Here is a 21,326-nt window from a genome sequence, read left to right as displayed (position 1 = left end):
ATTGGTACTTGGCAGAAATATGAGGCATATTGGAATATTATGAATATTTAGCCTCCAAATTCAACCTTTTATTAAAATTAGCTGGTGAAAATGTTCGCTGGGTTAGGTATATAAATATGAAACTACTTGCTCCACCGATGGGAGGTGCAAAATGGGCACCTTTTGCCGGCAACACCCCCTGCGATCTGTACTTGTGTCATCGAGGAAAACAAACGATATTTACCCTGTTACTTTTTGTTTCATACTTTGTTCATGACAGCATACGTGTAAAGCGTGGTGTCTGCGTCACAAGTTGTTATAGTGCTGGTACAGGCTGGTGCACTCCAGCTGTGCTTCTGGCCAGGACTCGCTGGGCACGAGTTAGCTGTGCAGCGCATGAATGGCACAACGCGTCTGTCTACGGCCCGCGAGCAGCGGAGCTGATCTGTGCCTGCAAAGTCGCTCTGCCTGGGATCCTGGCTGGATCTAGGGCCGCAGCCGGGCTGTTGTGCACGTGGAAAGTCTGCGTCTTCACGCAACGCACTTATGTCCGGAGGACTCGTGCATACAATAGCTCAGATTGCTGCATTTATCTTCCTTGGCCAAAGACCTGTCTTAGGACTGTTCTCCGTTTTGGTAAGTTTGCAGGGATGGTGTGGTACCATGAATCCGGTGTCCTGGTTTACTGCAGCAGAACCTGGGACCCGTTCCAGCAAGATGCTGACGAAAGAGTTTAGCTGTAAACCTGTTAGCAGCCCCATAAACTTCAGACACTCTCCAATCCTCAAGCACTTGGCTACAGCAGGTCTTAGTTGAAATTATATCAAAAGGTGGAAGGAGCACTTTGAATTTTAAAGTCAGTGCCAATAGACTTCTGCCCTGATATTGGATGAGTCAGCTTAGGCCAAAGCTCAGATGGCTCAGGGAAGTTAATTAGTTTTCTGAGGTGCTGATTGCTGGTATTTCCCAGTGAAGTCAATAGGGAAACTCCCATGTGTTGTAGTGGGAGCTGGAAACTGGCCATGCAGTGTTGTGGGACATCCAGAAGAAGCAGTGGTGTCTTTTGTAGTGGAGACAGTGGGAGTTGCATACAAACATGAAGGAAACTAAAATGATGCCAAAAGAAATGTTCTTTTCCTCCTCCTTAGTGGCTGTTACAAAAAATCACAAGTAAATAGTAAACGAAAGTTTGTCAAATATTGTCAGTATTTATTTCAAACATACCCGGATGCGTATGTGCTGCCTTTTCTCCTTTTGATTGCATGTCACGGGAATGTTGATACCTGTGAGGTTGCCATGTACCTAGTCCTGACTGAAATGATACTTATTCATCTAAAGTTATTACTTAGACCACTGTCTCTAGATTTTTAGTAGCTCATCAGTGTCTATGAGTTTGCATAAGCCTTGCTCCAGGAAGGAAGGACCCTATTCCTTGGTTTCCCATGTCAACAAGTCATCACCACTGCATCTGAGCATGGATGATGGTATTTTGCTCAGGAAGAACTATTGGGATTGCCAGGCCTGTATTATGTGGACTGCAGGCAGCGTGATGTCAGAGGCTGACATGTCATAAAGCCTGAGATCTAGAGCCTCCCTTTGCTGAAGCTGCAAAAACTTACGCTGGTCCAAAATCAACAGGGGGTTCTCAATGTGTAGATAAATGTGTGTGTGTTAGTAGAGCTTTTACAGGGCTGATCATGAACTTGTTTTGCTGTAGGCTTTTAAGTTCCTGTGCTGTCAATCTGTCACAATTCCAACATATTAAATCTTGCTTGGTTTGTTTGGAAGAAAATTTCTAGTTACTTTTAAGTAAAACCTGGTTAAATTTAATTGGTATTAAAGTGAATGTGATAATCTACTCTGGCATGGAATTAAAGTGGGACTGTTTTAGTGATAGTTTAAAAAAAAAAAAAAAAAAGGAAAAAGCTGTGCTTTCATCTTGCCTTCTCTCCCTTCACCATGGAGTGCTGGTTAGGAGTTGCTCAAAGTCCTGCGTAAGCTGCAAATCATGATCTGCCTTTGCGTTTGCCTTCCTGCCTACAGAACCACAAGCTAAAAATACCCTGGACAAGCAATTCCCTTCATTTTCTCACTTCAACTTGCCAATTCCCAGCTCCTCCTCCTTCCACCATTTGAGTGCCAATTTGAGGAGGTCTCTTTACATTTTTGGCTATCACGTTTCTGGGAGGTAGGATGGGTTTCCCCACAGGCAGCCTGATTATAAATAGTTACTTGCCTGAATGAAGAGCTTGTATTCTTGGCAGGTGGTCTGAAAGAGTAATTGCCGTGTGATGGAGCCATATCTTGTCTTATCTTCTTCTAGAAGTACTGCCTCTGGTTCTGCAAGGTCTTTCCTGGAAGATCCTGCTCACATGATTTCAGCGTTAACTCCAGATGCATTTCCACTGTGATGGCAGGGGAAGTGCTATGTGAATTTTGCCATTTGCAGCAGGATAAGGAGGTTGGGCTCAGGATACCAGATTCTCATCTCCATTGCTGCTGAAAACCAAGAATAATTCAGCTGGAATGAGCAAGGTCCTCCCAGTGATAGCCTTATACCACAGAGATCAAAGTCTGCCCTTCCCTCGTATTTAAAGCTACACTTCAACCAATATGCACACTACATTTTTACCTTCTCTTTCCCTGATCCTAATTCTCACAGTTGAAGTCCTGGTTTGAGCCACAGTTAATATCCCCCCTCCTTCCAACACGAAGATGTCTTACTCTTCCCACCTCAAAATCCCAGACACAGCTTGTGTTTTCAGTGTGTTAATGCATATGTCTACAACCCGAATCCTGAATCTCTGTCCCTGGGGCTGCCCGTTCCCACTCTTGCCACCACTCTTGTGGTTTGGCAGGTGGAGGGGGTGGCCTACGTGAATGCAAATGTGCGGCAGTGGGCAAGCTTGGCTCAGGTCGACTTGTTTGTTTGTTGCTGCTGTTTTTGCTGGCCTTGCTCATCAGAGCCTAAATCTCTGGAAAACATCTAGTGTGATTTATGTAAACGCTGAAGACAAGTAGGATCGGACTTGCTGAGGGGAGGAATAAAAAGTGGAGGGGAACAAACACTTGGTGGGGATCGGCTGCCCGACATGGCGCAGCCAAGACTGGGATCGAGAGGTATGCCAAAAAGCTCTTTGTCTCACATGCACATTAGGATAAGTAACATTGCTCCTCGCCATCTGTCTCTCTCTATGAACCTCTGCCTCGTTCCCATGTAATAAGAAGATTCATAGAAGTACCAGCTGTGACCTTACAGGGAAGCCTGAGAAACTTTGCCTTTTTAACCAGCACTGGGAGAGTCAGATTTGGCACTGTTGAACACAGTCGTGTGTGTGTAATTTTTTTGTTGCTGCTCTGTCGCCATCTCTTCCCCCAGCAGTCGTGCAGCGTTCATAGAAAGATGAAAGCTGCCGTGGCAGTACAGGAGAGGCTGGCAGCTGCCAAACATGAGTTTCAGTGGGCTATTTTTTTTCCTTTGTTTCTTCTTACTCTAATAAGGCTGAATAACACAAGGAGAGGAGACCATCAGATGCAGCAGGTTTCTAGTCCCTGGTTGCTGATACAGTCCAAGAAGGCCATAGTAGTAGTAGTGACCAAGATGAAACAAATTGTGCCAATATTTGTTTTATTAACCTAGCGCCAAGCATATAGAAAGTCTGCCAGTTTTGGGGCTCTCTTACAGACATGGTGATGTGTTCCCCTATGGGTTAAACGTAAGCTGCGTCCCTCATAGCCCATCTGCAGGATGTCTGGCAACCGAGGCTGCTGGCAGCTAACCCTATGTGCACGATTGTGCCTATGATTATGTTGTAGGTGCCTACGCAGCTATGATGCAGGCAAATTTACAGTGAGCTTTTCCATAGAGCAGGATTCAAGTCTTCTGTTTCACACGCTCATGGCAGAGCAGACTCAAAATTCCCTGACCCATAAATCTGTGGGGACACCTGTGTGCATGAATCACTGAAAAATAAGGGGGAAAAAGTTTCAAAACAAGAAAAATTGGGTTCTTTGGCTAATCAAAATTTAAAGGAAGAAATTTAATATGAATTCAGCTAAACCATGTAGTTCAAACCCAAATTAAGCACTTGATCTTCAAACCTGTTTTTAGTACAGTGAAAATAAATTTCAAATTAAAATATTTCATTTTTTAATATCAAAAAAAGCATTTTTACTTTTTCATTAGAAACAACTACCTGAAAATGTTATCCATGTGGCTTTCATAGAATATTGCAATGGATCTGAATCTATATTTTTATTATTGAAGAAGTATAATATAAAAAACTTTCCATATTATAATTATAGGGCACATAAAATTCCATGGGTATTTTTCTGGATAGAATAAATGCTAAGTTTTCTAAAGTAAAAGAATTAGACTAAGTGCTTCTGAAATTTCCCTTTTGAGCATCTGTATTTCTTGGGAAACTCATTATAACTGTATAAAACCAGTTCCTCCAAATTTCACACTCATTGGTGCTGAGATATTCCAAAAGCAATTTACCCTTAAAATTTAAAAAATTAGAACAAAAGTTTATTGTCTCCCCCTCCTTTGCAATTGTCATGCGGGGGAAACTTGGCTTCTCACTGGGACTGTAGGAGCGTATGTTACTGAGACACTTGAAAATTGCACCCAATATCACCAAGAGCAGCAGATGGATCTGTCAGCTGTTTTGCTGAAAATGGTGAATATCTTCGCTGGAACATTCATAAGTTGCCTGAGGCAAAATTTCACAGTGGAAACAGTGAGATTTCTCTTTACATAACGTTCTTAGTACTCACGAAAGTCTAGGTCCCCCCCGCCCGTCGGATTAAAATACCCATGAAGCAGATGATGAATAGGCACAGCTGGGCTGTGAGAAGGGCATTTTCAGAAGTCCTCGGCCATAGCCTGACCGCAGCTCATCAAGCTGCAGCGAGCAGCAAGTGAACAGTCTTTAGGACTTACTGTTGTTGCTTATTTTCACAGTTTAGGTGGAGACTGAAATAGGCTCTGATGATGACTTTGTGCCTCTCTCCTTCTGCAAGGTCTTAGTGGTGGAGCGAGCAGAGTCTTCCTTGTGTGGTCACCTCGAGGGCTGAATGGGACCGTTCCAGTCAGGAATCAAAGGTCTCCCAGGTCCTGTAACATAACATACTCACTGCCTTTGCCTGATGATATCCACATCTAAGAGGGGAGCTAATCACAGCTGTGGAGATAAGGGAAATCCACTGTGCACGTGAACATATGTAGGTCCCCAGGTAGAGCAATGTCTGGGCCTCAGGCAAAGGGCCCACTCTTCGCACTGCAGAAGGGATAATTTCAACAACACAGCTTGGCACTTTTCCTATCCATAAGTACTTTGGACAGTTTAAATTGGCTTTTTGCAAATATTTGTGAGGCTGATCCAGGGCCCGTTTTGTTGCGTTTTCTTTCAGACAGTATGAGTAAGAGCTGCTCGTGTTGGTGTTCACCAGAAAAAACCCACCACAATTCCCCTGAATTTGTTCCTACGTTTTACTGTTTGCCTATAGATACAGTGCAAACCTGGCTCTATAATTTTCTATTGGAAGTAAAGATTGCAGGCCCAGAGCGGCCTGAATTTAACAAAGGGTTATCTATACTTTCAGGTTAATTTGTTATTAAGGCAGGGTGTGAAATTAAAACACAATAACTGTCTCTGAACAACTGTGCTCTGGAATAAGAATATCTTTTGTTCAAAAGGATGTTTAGTGGACAGATGTCAATTAAGATTTGCCCAGGTAGAGTCTACTGCAATAAGAGGACGTTATGCGAGGTCTTCATTATAATATCTTTTTGAAGTTTATTCTTGTTACTACTGATTTTTTAATGCATTACAATGTCTGTAGCCAAATATAATGTTTAAATCTGTCTTAATTTTCATTAAATGAAATACTGCAAAAAGGAAATCAGAGGTGTTTCTGAGAGTGAGGTTTGTTATGGGCCTCATAAGTGTTTGAAGTTGGCTGAAAAATTTGCATAAAAGCAGTGCAGGACTCTAGTTACCTGTGTGGGTCTTACACAGTTTTGATCATCCGTTTTCTGATGGCCTGAGAAATCATTGTTTATGAGTTTGCATATTGTTACTGTAGGCAAAAAAGTTTCCAAGGTTCAGCTCCAGGTTTTGTCAAATCTTAACCTTGGAAGCCTGAAATATTCAGTGGCTTTGTAATAGGAAGCATCCGCACATTGGAGTTTAGCCTTTTCTATCAATTGAGCAAAAGTTATTTTAAACAAAATCTCAGACCCAAAGTGGAAGATTTGAGATGTTTGACACAAGTTGTGTGCAGATACAGACTTTGGGTCAAGTTTGGAACTCAACTTCATATGGTAAAGGTTTGTGTGATGAGTCTTAATGGGACCAGGCTCCTAAAGGGAGAGCTATTGAACAAGTGCTTGCATGTATAGGGATTGCTGTCTGGTTGCTGGTAAATCAGCCCTGTCTTTTGAACGGAAAGAATGAAAGCTCTTGACTCAGGCTGCCATGAATTGTGTTTTATTTGAAATCTGGTTGGAAAGTTTGTAGTGTGACTCAGTCTGTGCAACAAAACCAACAGTCATTTCTGGTGAAGTTCCTCCTAATGGGCCTGGCTATTAAGTCATCTGCTGTGGGATGGGGCTTTCTTAGGTCATGATCTGGTGGGAAGGCCTACCAGGAAGGCCTATGAACAATGGCTCAGGCTGAGTAAAATAATGCAGGTCTGGGCATCCATGAAAGTATAAAAAGCTTTAAGGCTTTTCTCTAGTGTCTTGCTTTCTCAAGGGAACCATATGTCAAGCTCTGCAAACAAAATAGATAATATTTTATGTTCAAAGCAGACATCTAATTGCATCTCCCAACCACTGGGCTACAGCATATTTACTAATTCTGTCTTCTGTGACCCAGTGTAACGCTGTCATTTACACATGTGTGAAGCACAGTGGTGCAACCACCGCCTCCCTCTGGTCTAGCGTGTTTGTAGTAGGGACTACAGATGCTTATGCCAAAGTTGCTTGTAGCTTGGACGTAACAAAGCAGAGGAAAAAACTCTCAACAAACCATTGGAGCCTGATTTCAGCTCCCTCTACGCTAACCCAACTATCACTCAAGGAAAATTTTTGTTCTTTTAGGAAGCTGACCTTGTTGCCTGCACACCAAATGCAGGCAGAAACAAAGAGGCTGGAGAATGCAGGAAAATAAGACTTGTCTTGTTTTTCTATTTATTGTCCTTGTTTTTCTATTTATTGTGAGGATTTTCAGGAAAAAAAAAAAGAAAAATAAATCTGAAGTTTATCCTAATTCAGAGAATAAAAACAGAGCATAATAGCACAAAGCATTGCAAGGAATGACTGCTCCTGGCACTGGATGCTTAGAGTATCATCTGTTGGACCCTACACACAGTCTTCCAGGCTCTGAACCAGTCTTGGGACTGAGACGGTCACTGATGACAGAGCTGCAAGTTTGATCCCATTTGATGTTTCTGTGCTACTTTGCTGTATAGTTCTGGATAGTCCTAATCTTCACAGGTAGCTGAGGATCACCAGAGGAATTTTTACAATTTCTGCTTTCTATTTGTTTGAAAGGTGTTGCGTTTCAGGCACCCTTTATCCCTTTTCTTCTGTAGTGAGAAGGATGTGTGGCGTGGTGAAAAGCTGTGAATGGTCCTACCAGTATCAAAAGCAGCAACAGTAATGTCCTGAGTGACTGTGGCAGAACAGGCTTCTTCCTTAAATTTTCCTACCTTCCTATAGCTTATTCAAAAGCAGGTACTCAGAGGTTTGTTATTCCCCAGTGACAATGTCAGCAGGTTTAGTTTGTTTAGGTTGGAGAACAAGGTCACAAGCTGGGAGGGTGGTACCACTTCATACGCAGGATTCACTCTCTGCAGATATTGTCATGTAGCCTGTTTCTTGCCAGCAGTCTTCGTATTAATTTTGGCAGAGTTATGGTAATAATCATGCAGTGAAAAATAGGTGAGCAGTTGTAGCATTGAGCATTTTGTGCAAGGGGGTGTTAGATTAAGAATTCAAGCTCTAAATGGGGTCTAAGGGAAGAGGTTTATTGTTGTGCTCATCCAGCAGAGTAGCCAGATCGTACCTAAAATCTGAGAAGGAAAGAAATTCAGTAGCAACTGGGAGCAAGAAAAAAGTATTTCATGAGTTGGACAAGGGAAAAAAATCTGATACAAATTAAGTTCAGGAAAAAAAAAACAAAAATCAATGCATGGAAATCAAATGCGTCCAGGACAGTTAAGGGAGACATCAAGGCAGTTACTAGACAGAATGATATGGGGAGAAATGCAAAAAATATGAAAGATATGGCTTTTAGGTTTCACTTTTGAGAGGTTACAACTTCAAAAGAAACCAACTAAAACAAAATAAAATGTTTCTCCCTCATGCTGAAGTGATTTGGCCATCAGTGCCCATGTTCTTTTTATAATTCTGTCCTCTGGAGGGTTCGAGTCCTCCTAAAGCTCACTCCAGGCAGCCACTCAAGCTCGTTCACCTCAATGATTAGCGAGAGGCCTGCGGTGCACTGAAATATTATAAGGAGCCTATAGAGGAACTCATCGTGAGCCAAACAGGTTACTGCCTTGGCAGGATTCCTCTTACTGGTTTGTGAAGATAAAAGGAGGATAGGTAAAGGTTAGTATTTCAAAGCAAGTGTCTTGGATTTAAAAATATTTGGTGAAATTATTCAAGAATAGTTCATTCATGTGAAAGTAGTTTCTGTGTATTGCTGTCAAGGTCAATGAAAGCTCAAGTCTGATGCTGGCCAAGCAAGCAAAAACTGCCTGTGGGCTCCCTTAGCTTACATACCTGGCGACTCCAGGCTTGACATAGTAAAGTCTGTGGGGAGCAGGAACTCGCAGGCTTTCTTGGGTCAGCTGTCGTGCTCCTTTACGTTGGGCTAAAAGCCCCAGTGTCGTAAGGAGAGTCACAGCGTGTACCTCAGGAGCACTGATGTGACCATCCGGGATCTCACCTTGCTTGGGTTCAGGCTCTGGAGCTCCTGCCTCCCCAGCTGCCTGCCCTGTGCCAGAGGCTGGCATCCCACCCGGCCCAGACCTCTTGCCCACCACAGCAGAAATGAAATGGTGGTCGTGCAGGTCCACTTTCAGCACAAAATTAATGTTTAAACATCCAAGTTTTCAAAATGACTGAGAAGTTAGGTAGCAAGATGCAGGGGACCTGCCAGCTCTAAGCTGTGCTGCAGTCGCGCCAAGCCAAGGGTTTTGACAGAAGTCTGCTGCTGTGTCTGAACACAAGCGACACGCCTTGCATGCCACTGCAGCTGGTTCTGGCTGGTTATCTGGGGTCACTAACACGAAGCTGTTTCCAGGGGCTGAACGCTTTTGGAAACCAGCCCCTACTTAGGAGCCTGTATCGCAGCTAATGACCTTTCACCCTGAGCAGACTGTGGCTGCCAGCAACTACCGACCACGTCCTCTGAAGCCCATCGCTCAAAGCGTGGAAACCTCTGCTAAGCATCTGTGTAAGGAGTAAACGCAAACATTTGTGGAGGCTTAGCAAGTCTTATTCCTGATCGTCTGATTCTTTGTTTAAGACCTGTATGCCAAGTTGTCGGGTGTAAGCGCTCAGGCTTCAGTAGCTTATTGAAGACAAGACGCTAAGGAAAAGTTGTTAGCAAAATTACATTCCTCAAGCAAAGGAGGACAGGTACAAGAGCCGGGCATTCGGTGGGGCTGTTCACTGTGACTTTTGGCAAGTGCAGGCAAGCTGAGATTGCGTTATCATTTCATATAGTGTGGTAAAAGTTTTAAACTTAGATTATTGTCTGTGAGCTGAAAATATCTGTTGATACGCTTTTACTGAAGGGGTATGTCTGCATCTGAGTACAAAACAATCTTCCTGTGCTATATTTATCTCCAACTTTGAAGGTGAATGAAAAGGTGAATAATCTATTGGACTTGACAGTAATTTGGAAACCTTAATACATGTAATTCAGTGGAAATAAGAAGTGGGTTTCTTTGTTGATTTGCAGTGACCTTGGGCAATTTGGCAATTCAATATGCGTCCATATTGTTACAGCATTTCTTAGTTTTCTGAGGAAATCAGGTAGGGACATCTGCCATCCAGTACAGGAACAGGAAAGGATATCTATTCATAACTGGTGTTAATAATTTTTGGCCAGTGGTATTTAGTAAAGTCTGTTTGACATGTAATTCTCGCAGAAGTTCCATGCATGGTGTTTTCCGAGGCCTCTGTTGTGTTGGTTTTGCGTGGCAAGGTTTTGGTAGCGGGGGGGCTACAGGGGTGGCTTCTGTGAGAAGCTGCCAGAAGCTTCCCCTGTGTCTGACAGAGCCAATGCCAGCCGGCTCCAAGACGGACCCGCCGCTGGCCAAGGCCAAGACAATCAGCGCCTCTGTGATAACATATTTAAGAAAAGAGAAAAAACAGTTAGAGAGCGCTTTTGCAGCCAGAGAGAGGAGTGAGAAGATGTAAGAACATCTGCAGACACCAAGGTCAGTGCAGAAGGAGGGGCAGGAGGTGCTCCAGGCACCGGAGCAAGATTCCCCTGCAGCCCGTGGTGAAGACCATGGTGAAGCAGGCTGTCCCCCTGCAGCCCATGGAGGGAGGATGAGGGGGTGTAGAGATTCCACCTGCAGCCCGTGGAGGACCCCACGCCGGAGCAGGTGGAGACACCTGAAGGAGGCTGTGGCCCCGTGGGAAGCCCGCGCTGGAGCAAGCTCCTGGCAGGACCTGTGGATCCGTGGAGAGAGGAGCCCACGCCAGAGCAGGTTTGCTGGCAGGACTTGTGACCCCGTGGGGGACCCACGCTGGAGCAGTTTGCTCCTGAAGGTCTGCACCCCGTGGGAGAGACCCACGCTGGAGCAGTTCATGAAGGACTGTAGCCCATGGGAAGGACTCACGTTGGAGAAGGCCGTGAAGGACTGTCTCCCGTGAGAGGGACTCCATGCTGGAGCGGGGGAACAATGAGAGGAGTCCTCCCCCTGAGGATGAAGAAGCGGCAGAAACACCGCGTGATGAACTGACCGTAACCCCCATTTCCCGTCCCCCTGTGCCGCTGAGGGGGGCGGAGGTTGAAGCCGGGAGTGAAGTTGAGCCTGGGAAGATGGGAGGGGTGGGGGGAGGTGTTTTAAGATTTGGTTTTATTTCTCATTCCTCTACTCTGTTTTGCTTAGTAATAAATTAGATGAATTCCCTCTCTAAGTTCGGTCTGTTTTGCTCGTGATGATAATTAGAGAATGATCTCTCCCTGTCCTTATCTTGACCCATAAGTTTTTTTTTTTTCATTGTATTTTTTCTCCCCTGTCTAATGAAAGAGGGGAGTGATAGAGCGGCTCTGGTGGGCACCTGGCCCTCAGCCAGGGTCAACCCACCACATCTGTGAAGCTGGATGATGCACCAAGTTGGTGCTGGACCAGCATGAGCAAACTTGCACTCAACGCAAGCAAACAGGTGCAGAAGAGTGATTCCAGGTGCCATTCCCCTCTCCATGAAGCAAAGGGACTTCTCCTTTGGGAGACTGGGGAAAAAAAATTGGGCTACATCTTCAGTGTCAGTTTGAATCTTGTCTTTGTTTCCTGCCATTTTGATGTCTGGAATTTGCAGCATGCTGTGTGATTTTACTGGGCTTGTCAAATGTACGTACTCCAACTTAAAAATCTGCATGTTCCCATCTGTACCCTGAGGATATCTCAAAAGGGGGGATTTAGAAACTGGGGGGAAAAAGGTTTCATGAATTTTGCAAACTTTTTCCTTTAAGTGCTTTTTTTATACTTGAGTGACGCTTACAAATTACTTACACCATCCGCTATAATTTAATGCGTTACACAATAAAGAGTATCTGCTGTTCTTTGTGTATTTCAATACCAATGCTTTCCTTATCTATTTTCCCCAGCTTGCCATTTCGTGCAGTAGAGGTTCTGTCATGTGATATTACTCCACGCAGAGGGAAGTTGGAGCAGCCCTGCATGCTACTTTACACCACCGGTAAGCAGTCAGAGGATTTGCTTTGGTCATAAATGCAGTTTCACAACGTGCATCTCCTCTCTCTCTTGCATGTTGAACATGGCATTTCAACAACTGAAAATTCAGTGGTTGTCAGCTGAATCAGGATTCAAATTAATAGCTTGTGTATTTCTTTGGAATAGTGTTTTCAGCCCTAATATTGATTTGTAGGCACTCCAAACTACACTTGCTTGTAAATGTGTGTGTGTGATTTCTGTTAACATCAGTGACGATATCATTTGCACGCTGAGTGAAGGGTAGACTGTATTAATTGTCTGCTAGATTTTACTGTCTTCGTGCAAGCTCAGTGTAGTATTTTCCACACACTCGGAGACCTTTGCAAAATTAGGAACTGTTGCTTTGTAAATATTCATGTTTCAGGCTGTTGTATTGTCAAAACACCCAAACCATTGTATCGCAGACCATACCTGCATACATCAGTTACCTAATTCCTACCCCTGTGACTCTGTATCTGGTTTACTATTCTTCTGAAATATTTTGTGAGAGGAAAGGAAAATAAGGAATATCTCAGGATAGACTCATGCTACAGAGTAGAATCATCTTGCCTTATTTTAAGAGTTTTATTCTGATTTGTCCTTTAGCTTTGCCTTGATTGGATGGTTCATTCTATCTTCAAATAGTTATCTAAAATAGATTTCTATCTGTATATGGAAAAGGAGTCTAGACACCCAATTTTTAAGTGGCCTAAGTTATGTAAGAAGAATCCCTTTCTTATATCCCTGCTATACTCCTGAGCAATTAACAGTTTTCCTTCCGCCTCCTCACCCAATATTTTTCCAATGCCTTTAACTTCGGATTCAGGTTTGGGCACCCTTTCAGGAGCTGTACTTCTTAGTAATGGGTGTGATTTGTCTCATGTGGAAATTCCAAATAAAATTATCAATAACATACATTCAATTAAATCTGTTTCAACATACCCATCATTTAGCCACTCAGTAGGGAAATCCTCTCTGCCACGTTCGAGGAATGGTAATCGATACGTGCTCACTAGTAACATGTCTGCAAATTTCAAAACACTGTAAGGAGTTAGGTGATGTAGATGACTTTGTCTTAGTAAATTGTAGTCTGACAGCTTCGCTTAGCCATAATCAATTCCTGTCCCTGTTGTTCAAAGGCAAACTGTCGAGCGATTTAGTTGCTTCTGACTCGGTGTCAGAAATCATGAAGCGCCCTGTTCTTGGGAGAGAAGCAATCTGGACACGATCAGAAAATGAGCAGGACACATTGTCTCAGGTTATATTGAGAAAAAAAAATCACAGTCTAGTCTGGGGGTTAATTGAATGGGTACTCTCACCTCTTAAAACGTCATACACTGACATTGGCAGGATAATATTGTAAAAACCAAACAACTCAGCTTATCCACAAAAGGCAACTTTCAGATTTGTGTGTATGTATCAGGAAGGTGTAAAAGGTGACCTGTAATTCTGCCAAATTGTGCTGTGCAGGAAAATGTTGAGCTTTGGCTGCGGGAAAGTCAAGTAAGGACCTGCATGAGTGCAAGGGGAGTCCCATCATCTGAGCGTACAGAGCTTCACCTGTGTCCTTGCTTCTGCAGAAGGTAGGCAAGTGGGAAAATGGGGAAAGTCTTTCATCTGTGTGCACTCACCAACATACTGAAGGCAGCATGGGGCTAGTAGGTGACTGAGAGAGATGATAGCAGAGTCTGTCTGGGAGTCTGTAGCCAGGCTGGCCTGTTAATACTGCAGGTAGGCACCCATTTTGGCCAGTGCTGAGAGGTAAAGAAAGGTGAAGCTTTCTTTTCTTGTGCATTTTCCTTTCGATGTGGAGGTCAGGCTGCACTTGCATTTGGGCTCTGGGTATATTTGAGTTGAAACATAGTTATAGGCCAATGTATGAAATACCAGATAGACAAAGCCCTGTCTTTGTCGTGCGAATAACTTGATTAATTCCTACTTCTTTTCCTAATAAACCAGTCTCCTGCCTCCCAGTGAGCAGGTAAGGAGTGGAAATAAAGTCGCCTTTATGGCTGGAATAAAATTACTAGGATGACAAATGTGGGTCAGGATCTGTCAGAGCTCACAAAAGACCCAGAACCAATCAACCTGATTTCCTCAGCTCTGAATACTCAAGTCAGGCAAATGTATAATGCATCCAGCTCTCTCTAACGTCTATGTGCAGCCTCCATGCTGGGACTACACTCCAGGCTTTTGAAGTTTAGCCAGTAGCCACTGTATTTCAGGTTGTTTAGCACTTGCTAAAGAGTAGTTCAGTAGTACCAGGATGAATTATAATTTTTGCCCCGGGAAGGAAACAGAGAAAACAAAAAACTAACCAGACCAGTAGAAAGCCTTTTGGAATAAGTGTTATTTTATAAAGGAAAGATCTAAAAAAGATCAGACGTGATTTTTTTCTTCACAAATTGAAGTGTGACCTGAGAAAACAGTGCAGTTTTGTAAAGGTGCATTAAAGTAGGAGGTGTGCATAAGAATGGCTTGAAAGGAATTAATGGATGGAAAATTAAGCACATGGAGAAATCAAAACCAGCACAAATGTTTAAGCACCTTGTGTGAGTCATACTACCACTGTAGAATGAAGCAGACTTTGTAGATGTCTTTGGTGTTTTATAATACATCTAACTATAAAATCTCTAAGAATATTTATCATTTCTCCTTCTTTCATGCCTTCACTCCCCTCTTCTCTCCCTGCAACTGGTTATACTTTTTTTTTGAGGGGGCAGGGACTGGTTTTAGACACATTAATTGTGGTTTACACAGTTTGCTTCACTTGCCATTTCAGGAGGCTGTATCAACATCCCACCTGGTAGTGTTGTTTACAAGCAGTTTTGCAGCCTTTCCATTCTACTCCCTTATTTTTGTTACGCATAGTATAATGATGCCATATGACATTTTAAGGCTGAATTGGTATTCCTTGTGGTATCTCCTCAGGCCTGTTATGCTTTGGGTGTTTGCGTTACCTGTTCAGACACCCACGTGTGGTGTGGTTATTTTCATTTGTGACTGAATGCAAGCTGTATGCCGGATGTCACAGGAATATGTTTAGAACTTCCATTGATCTCTTAACTACAAATAATCATTATAGCTGCAAAACAAGTAGTGGATCAAAAATGTGGGAACGTAGCCCAGAAGATGCTGCTCACTTTTCCTTCTGAAATGCAGGTTTGAGGTATAATATATAAATGTCTGAAAATAAGACAGGATATCATTAGACAAGGATTGTTTGGGAAAAAATTAGCTCCATGTCTTTGATTCTTTATAAAAAGACAATGAGAAAAAGGTACAGGCAGCCATGGGAAGCTGATTGACTTGTGTCATTCCTGAGTACTGATGTAGTACTCGATAAATCCCCTGCTGTAGTTTTGACTAAACACAGGTTTTTGCTTCTCAATACTGTTGCTATGCAACAGTTGCGCAGTTCGCTTGTTCCACCCCAGAGATGGCTGCATCCTGCGTAGATAGTTTGAGGAGTTAATAGACACGTCCCATGTTCTGTGGGATAATGTGTAAAACCTATTCTTATTCAGTGGTTTAATTTTATATATTAGCTATTTGTTGGGAGAAACCTGAGTTTGGGAGAAGAGTTATTTGAAAGTTTAAATCAAAATTAGATTGCAACATCCAGATTGCAACATCCTAAATCCTGGGTCCTTGCACCCCTTTAATCCTTGGCCTTACTTAAGAGAAAGGAAAATTTCCAAGATCTGGTCCAATGTGAGTGTCATTTTTATGGGAAGAAAGGTGATCCAGTGCTTCCCTGAATATTCTGGTTCAGCTCGTTTCCTTGCACAGCTTCTTTGGGTGTAATCGTGCATGTCCGTGTCCACGGTGGGGATGGAGCTGGCTCCAGCACTGCTCCTCGGCATCTAGTCCTCTTCCAGCAAGCCCTGCTGAGAGTCCGAGTTCAAAAATAGCCCACCGTGAGCGCAGCCAGCCTCGTGTCTGCGAGCATGAGCTGTCATAGCTGCATGTTGCCGCACTGTGCAGAGGATGAGGTTAGGTCAGTGCTCACTCGGGGAGGTCTGCGCTTGTGCTGCTTGAGACGATCTACTCCTTCTTTATTGTGTCTCTGCTTTGGTCCTCCCTCTGTAGCAAGATCGGTTTCTCTTCTTCCATGATGTCTCCCAAAGATAAATGCATTGATGAGTATGATGAAGGTAGCCACTGTGGTACTGGAGAATTATTTCTGTATCTAAGGGTTTTAGATGTAGACGATTGCTAGTTGAAGCTTGTCCTTAGAGAGCCAGGAATGCTTTTAGGTCCTTCCTAGCAAAAGTTCTGGTGCTCATTAGAAAGTGGTGGTTTGCATATTTTAAATAATTGTTCACACTAATTCCTGTCCAGAAGAAACATGTAGGACATAAGCAGCATTATCTAACGGCAGTGTGCTGTATTGCCTTTGGCCCTGCCAGCTCCGTACCATCGGCCAAGCACTTCCTTGCAGTAGTGATGCGCCTGCTAATGATGGCAGTGGTATATCGGTAGCATTGCAGAGTCTTTGAAAAGTGTGTGTGTGGGGGGGAAATGTTCTGGAGTTCATGCCATTGTATCACAATTGTTTGTGGATAATTATTGAACGCACACAAGAGCAGCATTTTTTTTTTCCTGCAAATGAACTGTAGTTGATGTTGCGCTATTTTGGGTTTGTTTTCTGCTTAACATTCCTCCGTAAGTGCAGCTCCTCTGAGGCTTGAAATGAGACAAAACTGAACCAAAGTGACTTTGTTTTCTCTGTGTAAGAGGATGGACGCTGAGTGATAATGACATATTTTGCGTGTGAGCAGCAGGTGCGAGACCAAGTGTCTACTGTGGATTAAAGTAAATATGTTTTTTCTATATTTAACTGATATGTGACAAAGAAACAATGTTTAAATGTCACTTTCCATGGGTTTTTGTGTGTCTATAATTATACATTCTAAAGTGCCAAGTAGCTACTCACTGAAGTTCAAATTTACGTAGTAAAGTTGTGCATAACAAGACAAACAAGATACAGTCTAGCATTCATCTCCATGCATCTGGGCTGCCTCCACCCAGCAGTTACACTACCAACAAATGAATGTTTTCTGCTTTCTTGAGTTCATATAAATAGCTGTAAATTCCTATAATTAACTATGATAAGTCACTCCCCACTATTAAAACAAAGACGTGTTTGTTTATCGGTCATACTTGCATCCACCACTCTTAACATTACAGTGTCGACTGATGTTTTTTTCACTATGTTAAACAAAGCAGAAATATTCCTGTTGGGCAATGCCGGAGTCCCAAGAGCAGCCTCAAAAGCAGGAGCACCGGGCTGTTGCCTGCTGAATGCTCCACTTCTCTGCTGATGGCTGTTTCTTCTCCTCGTCCCTTACCGCACCCCCTCCAAAAGACTGTAGTGTTTAGGTGGGCAGTTCAGGCGCTGGGGAGCAAGGCACGGCTTGGAAGCAGAGCAGTAAATGCAAGTGAGATATCAAGATGAGTTAGTTCTTATGGGGTCTAAAAATAAAGCAGTTCCTATGAACATCTGACTTTCTGTGTGTTGGGCCTACATTTAGCCATAGGTTATTTGTGGCAAAGCCAGTCTAAACTTTACTGTCTAAATTATTTTTTTCTGACATTCAGCTAGATTGGTAGTGATATAAAAAATATTTGTGATGCTTTTCTGCTGAAATCTGTTTTGGTTTTTGGGTGGGGTTGGGAGGGGGGATTGTGCTTTTTTTGTTTGGGGTTTTTGGTTTGTTGGGGGGGGGGGTTGAGGCTAGAGGCACCAAATTTTGCCCCAGAGCCTCACTGTTCTTCTCAATTATATTTTTATTTTACAAGCCTACTCTCATTGCTTAGTTGAAACTCTGCTTCGCTTATTTCCTATATCCATTGTCTTCTGTGTGCAGGGGGGCTGTGCTCAGGTTGCCTCTGCTATGGCAGGACATGTTTTTCACAACTTCAAATGTCTCAGAAGTAATACATTGTAAGAGATGCTGACCACAGAACTAATTTAGGCACCCAAAGTACAAGTCCCATGAAGTACTGAAAAGGTATGGGTAAGGGGGTAGGAAATAGAACAGTGACAGTTTTGTTTTGCCTAAATTTTTCATAGAGACGTATTTCATAAGTTGTGTCACATTGGAAAGCTGGTGTCTCTGCCTGGGAACGAGATCTTCTGTGGTCTACAGATTACTTGGGAGTGGAAGTGCAATAGTGGCAGGATGCTGGTAGTCAGGAATGGAGGTCGTTCTCTCCTCTGGCATCTCTATACCATCTTCTTCCCAGCATATGGGCCTGTTAGTTGCATTATGAGTGTAGTCAAAGATTTGCTCTTTAGAGAAAATAACACAGAACTTTGTATCTGCTGGCCGGAAGAGATTAATAGTTGACCATCTGAAATAGCAAGGATGCTCAGAAAGTGCATTATGAAATTTAGGGCCACTGATGGTTTAGTGGTTGTTGGTCATCAAAGAAGTATGAAATTATTTTCTTTGAAGCTGGTTTCTTTGGATAGTAAAAATAAGTCTTTCCCTTCAGGTTTTAAAAGCAGACTATATGTAGCTGCTTCCTTCCTTATGGATTTTGTTATACATAATTACCATGCATGAACAGCACAGCACATGGATTATACAGCAAATTCTGTTTTAGCCATGCAAACTCCCAGTGACACTGTGGGCTCTAACAGCTGTGAAGATATGATTACAGACTTTCATGTTAATATTGGGGGCCTTAAAGACCACTGAAGCTTGTTCCCAGGTCAGCAGAACTAGAACAGACTAGCTAAGACTTCACTAAAACAAAGAGATGCTGTAGAGAATTTTCTGTGAAATTAGGGAAAATGAAAACCATAAAGTTTATTATAGTGCTGAAAGAATTAATTTTTAAATCTCCACCCCAGACCAAGGCACAAGTCACTCCTAGGTTCCTAGACTGTCCTTATCGCTTGGCCTCTTATGATAAGTTATTACCGTCGTACTTACATTGATTTTTACAGGCTCCAAACTAGTTCTGGCCTCATTATATTAGGTGCTGTGTATAATATGTGGCAAGAGATGTAATATGTTGTAGCATTTTGAATAAAGACAAAAGGTAGAAGATGAAGCCATCATTCCTCATTTTACGTTGAGAAACTGAGGCAGAGGGAGATGTGGTGACTTGCCGCAGGCTACCCTGAAAGGCTCCGTCTACCAGCGACTGCTGCTCGGGCGGCTGGCGTGCAACCGCCTGTTGCTGAGCTTTTACATCCTGTAATGGGCAGAGTCAGCGTGTGGAGCTCGTCCTGGAGCTGAATAGTTTGTTTTTAAATAGAGCTTATCTTCCTGAAATAAATGTAGTCTCCTCTCCTGCTCCTCTCTAGAAAACATATCGATGGATCAATGGAATTGTTCAGCTGTAAACTCTGCCTTTGGATAAAAACAGTCAAAGGGGTTGTTTAGAATTTCTGCCTTTTATTTTAAGTCCTGGATTCATATTCTTTCCAGGAGGGAGAATAGAAACATCACAGTTTGGGAACATGAGCTTTTTTCTCCTCCCAACTCTAGGCTTGTTCTGGGACCAACCTACTTTAGATGAGCTCAGTACAACTGTAAAAGGAAGGACTAAGAAAAAGGCCAACAAACAATAGAACATAGCAAAAACCCACTTAAAATATTACAGCTCAAAATACCGCAGAGCCTCATTTGTCTGTAATCCTGCTCTATTTAATGGTACCCCTTGTGTCCAATTCACCTTATATTTTTATTAATCTTTGTGATTGTCCCTAATGATCCTGTTATAAAGACATCACAGCACATGGCACAAGGACAATGCACATAAAAAGTTAAGAATGCATTTAACTACCAGCCATTGATTAGTGTTCTTGATGAGCTGAAATACTACCCGGGAAAGGCTTTCTATCAAATTCAATTGGCTGCAAATGCATTAAGCTTAATGAAAGTCAAGATTTGGGTATATATGAATGTTTTTTCTTAGAGGAGGTGCCTTTGCCATGAGAATATGAGCACTTGCTATCCAGCCTCCTGCCCCAGTGAAGGGGTGGCAAATGGCAATGTGTGTGACCCCCCCAGAGCTCTGACCCAATTCCCATTCCACTTAGTTTGCTATAAATCAGGAGAAATACCACTGGCATCAGTGAAATTCCACTGGTCTTGGTAGTTCTTGTGATCCACAGATGTAGAGGAGATGAAAGATAATATCTGTTGGTAATATCTGGGCAAATGTCAATCTGGGGGATTGAGCAGTAGGCTTTGGGGAGGGAGGGCAGCCTGGTTTTCTCCAGATCGTGGAAGAACCAGGAACTGAGGCCAAGTCAGAGTAAAAGGCTCCAGCAGACCTTCCCAGGAGCTCGGGTGAGATGTGTGTAGCGTGTCAGATGCTCTGTGGCAATCACACAGAACACTGTGGTGAGCAGAAGGATTTTGTCCTTCCCATGACCGTCCCGCTGTGACAGGAGCTAAACTACATCCCGCTGACCAGGAATGGGTATGAGAAGTTAACTGCAGAGTAGGAACACGCTGCAAACCTGTATGTTAGCCTGCCATGAGGAGGTACCAAGTTCACAGAGCCAGGCCCCTACTTGCAGTTTAACCACAAGAGCATCATTTCTCAATGTTGTTTTATTCTTTTGTGAAATTTCTCAGATAGTTACAAGGTCATTCTTTCAAACAGAAATATGATGTTTTATCTTTCCTAAGATGCAGTTCACCTGCAAATATGAGAAATATCCTTCTAAAGAAAGCCCATTTTCTCCCTCTAAGAGGCACAATTTCACAAGGACTCCAGAGGCTGCAGTATGTGAATCCACTGTCACCTCTTCCTGGACTGTAATGTAGTCTTTAGCTTCCAAACTTGTTCTTCTCTGCTCTCCAGACTTATTTAATTTACAGTAGTTTGCATACTGGTTACCACACATTTTGTTTGGCACATTTTTTTCCAAAACCTTTCCATAAAACTAAAAATATAACACACTGAACAAACCGCTCCTTTCCCCAAAGAGAAAAACTTACTACTGAAACTCAGGAAAGTATGTTGCAAGGTATTCATTTTAATTTCAGCTTCTGTCATAAAATTCTGAAAAACAAAAAAATCTGGAACATGCAATTAAAATAATTGTAGGTGTGCGAATGCCTGCCTCTAAGCAAGGAATTTAATAATACATTAAAAGCTTTATTTTTGATTCTAGCAAAATATACAATTATATCCATACAAGCTGCCATTGCATCACTTCTTGGGTTCATGGAGGAAACTTCACCTACTGCTATTTCTACTACATGGCATGATATTATTACAATTCTTACTTAATTTAACAGAGCAATGTGCTCTCCAGTACACTGAACTGAAAATGACACACACTTTCCTAGTAAGATTGTATTTACTATTGATTTATCTTGCCCTAGAGAGTTCTGGTTAAC

At 42.8% G+C, this 21,326-nt stretch overlaps 1 long non-coding RNA gene across 1 annotated transcript in view; it reads left to right on the top strand.

Annotated features, from left to right (window-relative positions):
* The window catches only part of LOC142603664 (uncharacterized), a 236,271-nt gene that overhangs the window by 149,120 nt on the left and 65,825 nt on the right, over positions 1–21,326 (top strand). The window contains exons 3-4 of the long non-coding RNA XR_012837553.1: positions 11,844–11,935; positions 13,420–13,532. This is a non-coding gene — a long non-coding RNA (uncharacterized LOC142603664). The remainder of the gene's footprint in view (positions 1–11,843; positions 11,936–13,419; positions 13,533–21,326) is intronic.

This window comes from Balearica regulorum, chromosome 13 (assembly GCF_011004875.1).
Source record: "Balearica regulorum gibbericeps isolate bBalReg1 chromosome 13, bBalReg1.pri, whole genome shotgun sequence".
In the NCBI taxonomy this organism is placed as follows: domain Eukaryota; kingdom Metazoa; phylum Chordata; class Aves; order Gruiformes; family Gruidae; genus Balearica; species Balearica regulorum.
Note: the sequence above shows the minus strand (reverse complement) of the source record. Positions and strands in the feature narration are given on the sequence as shown.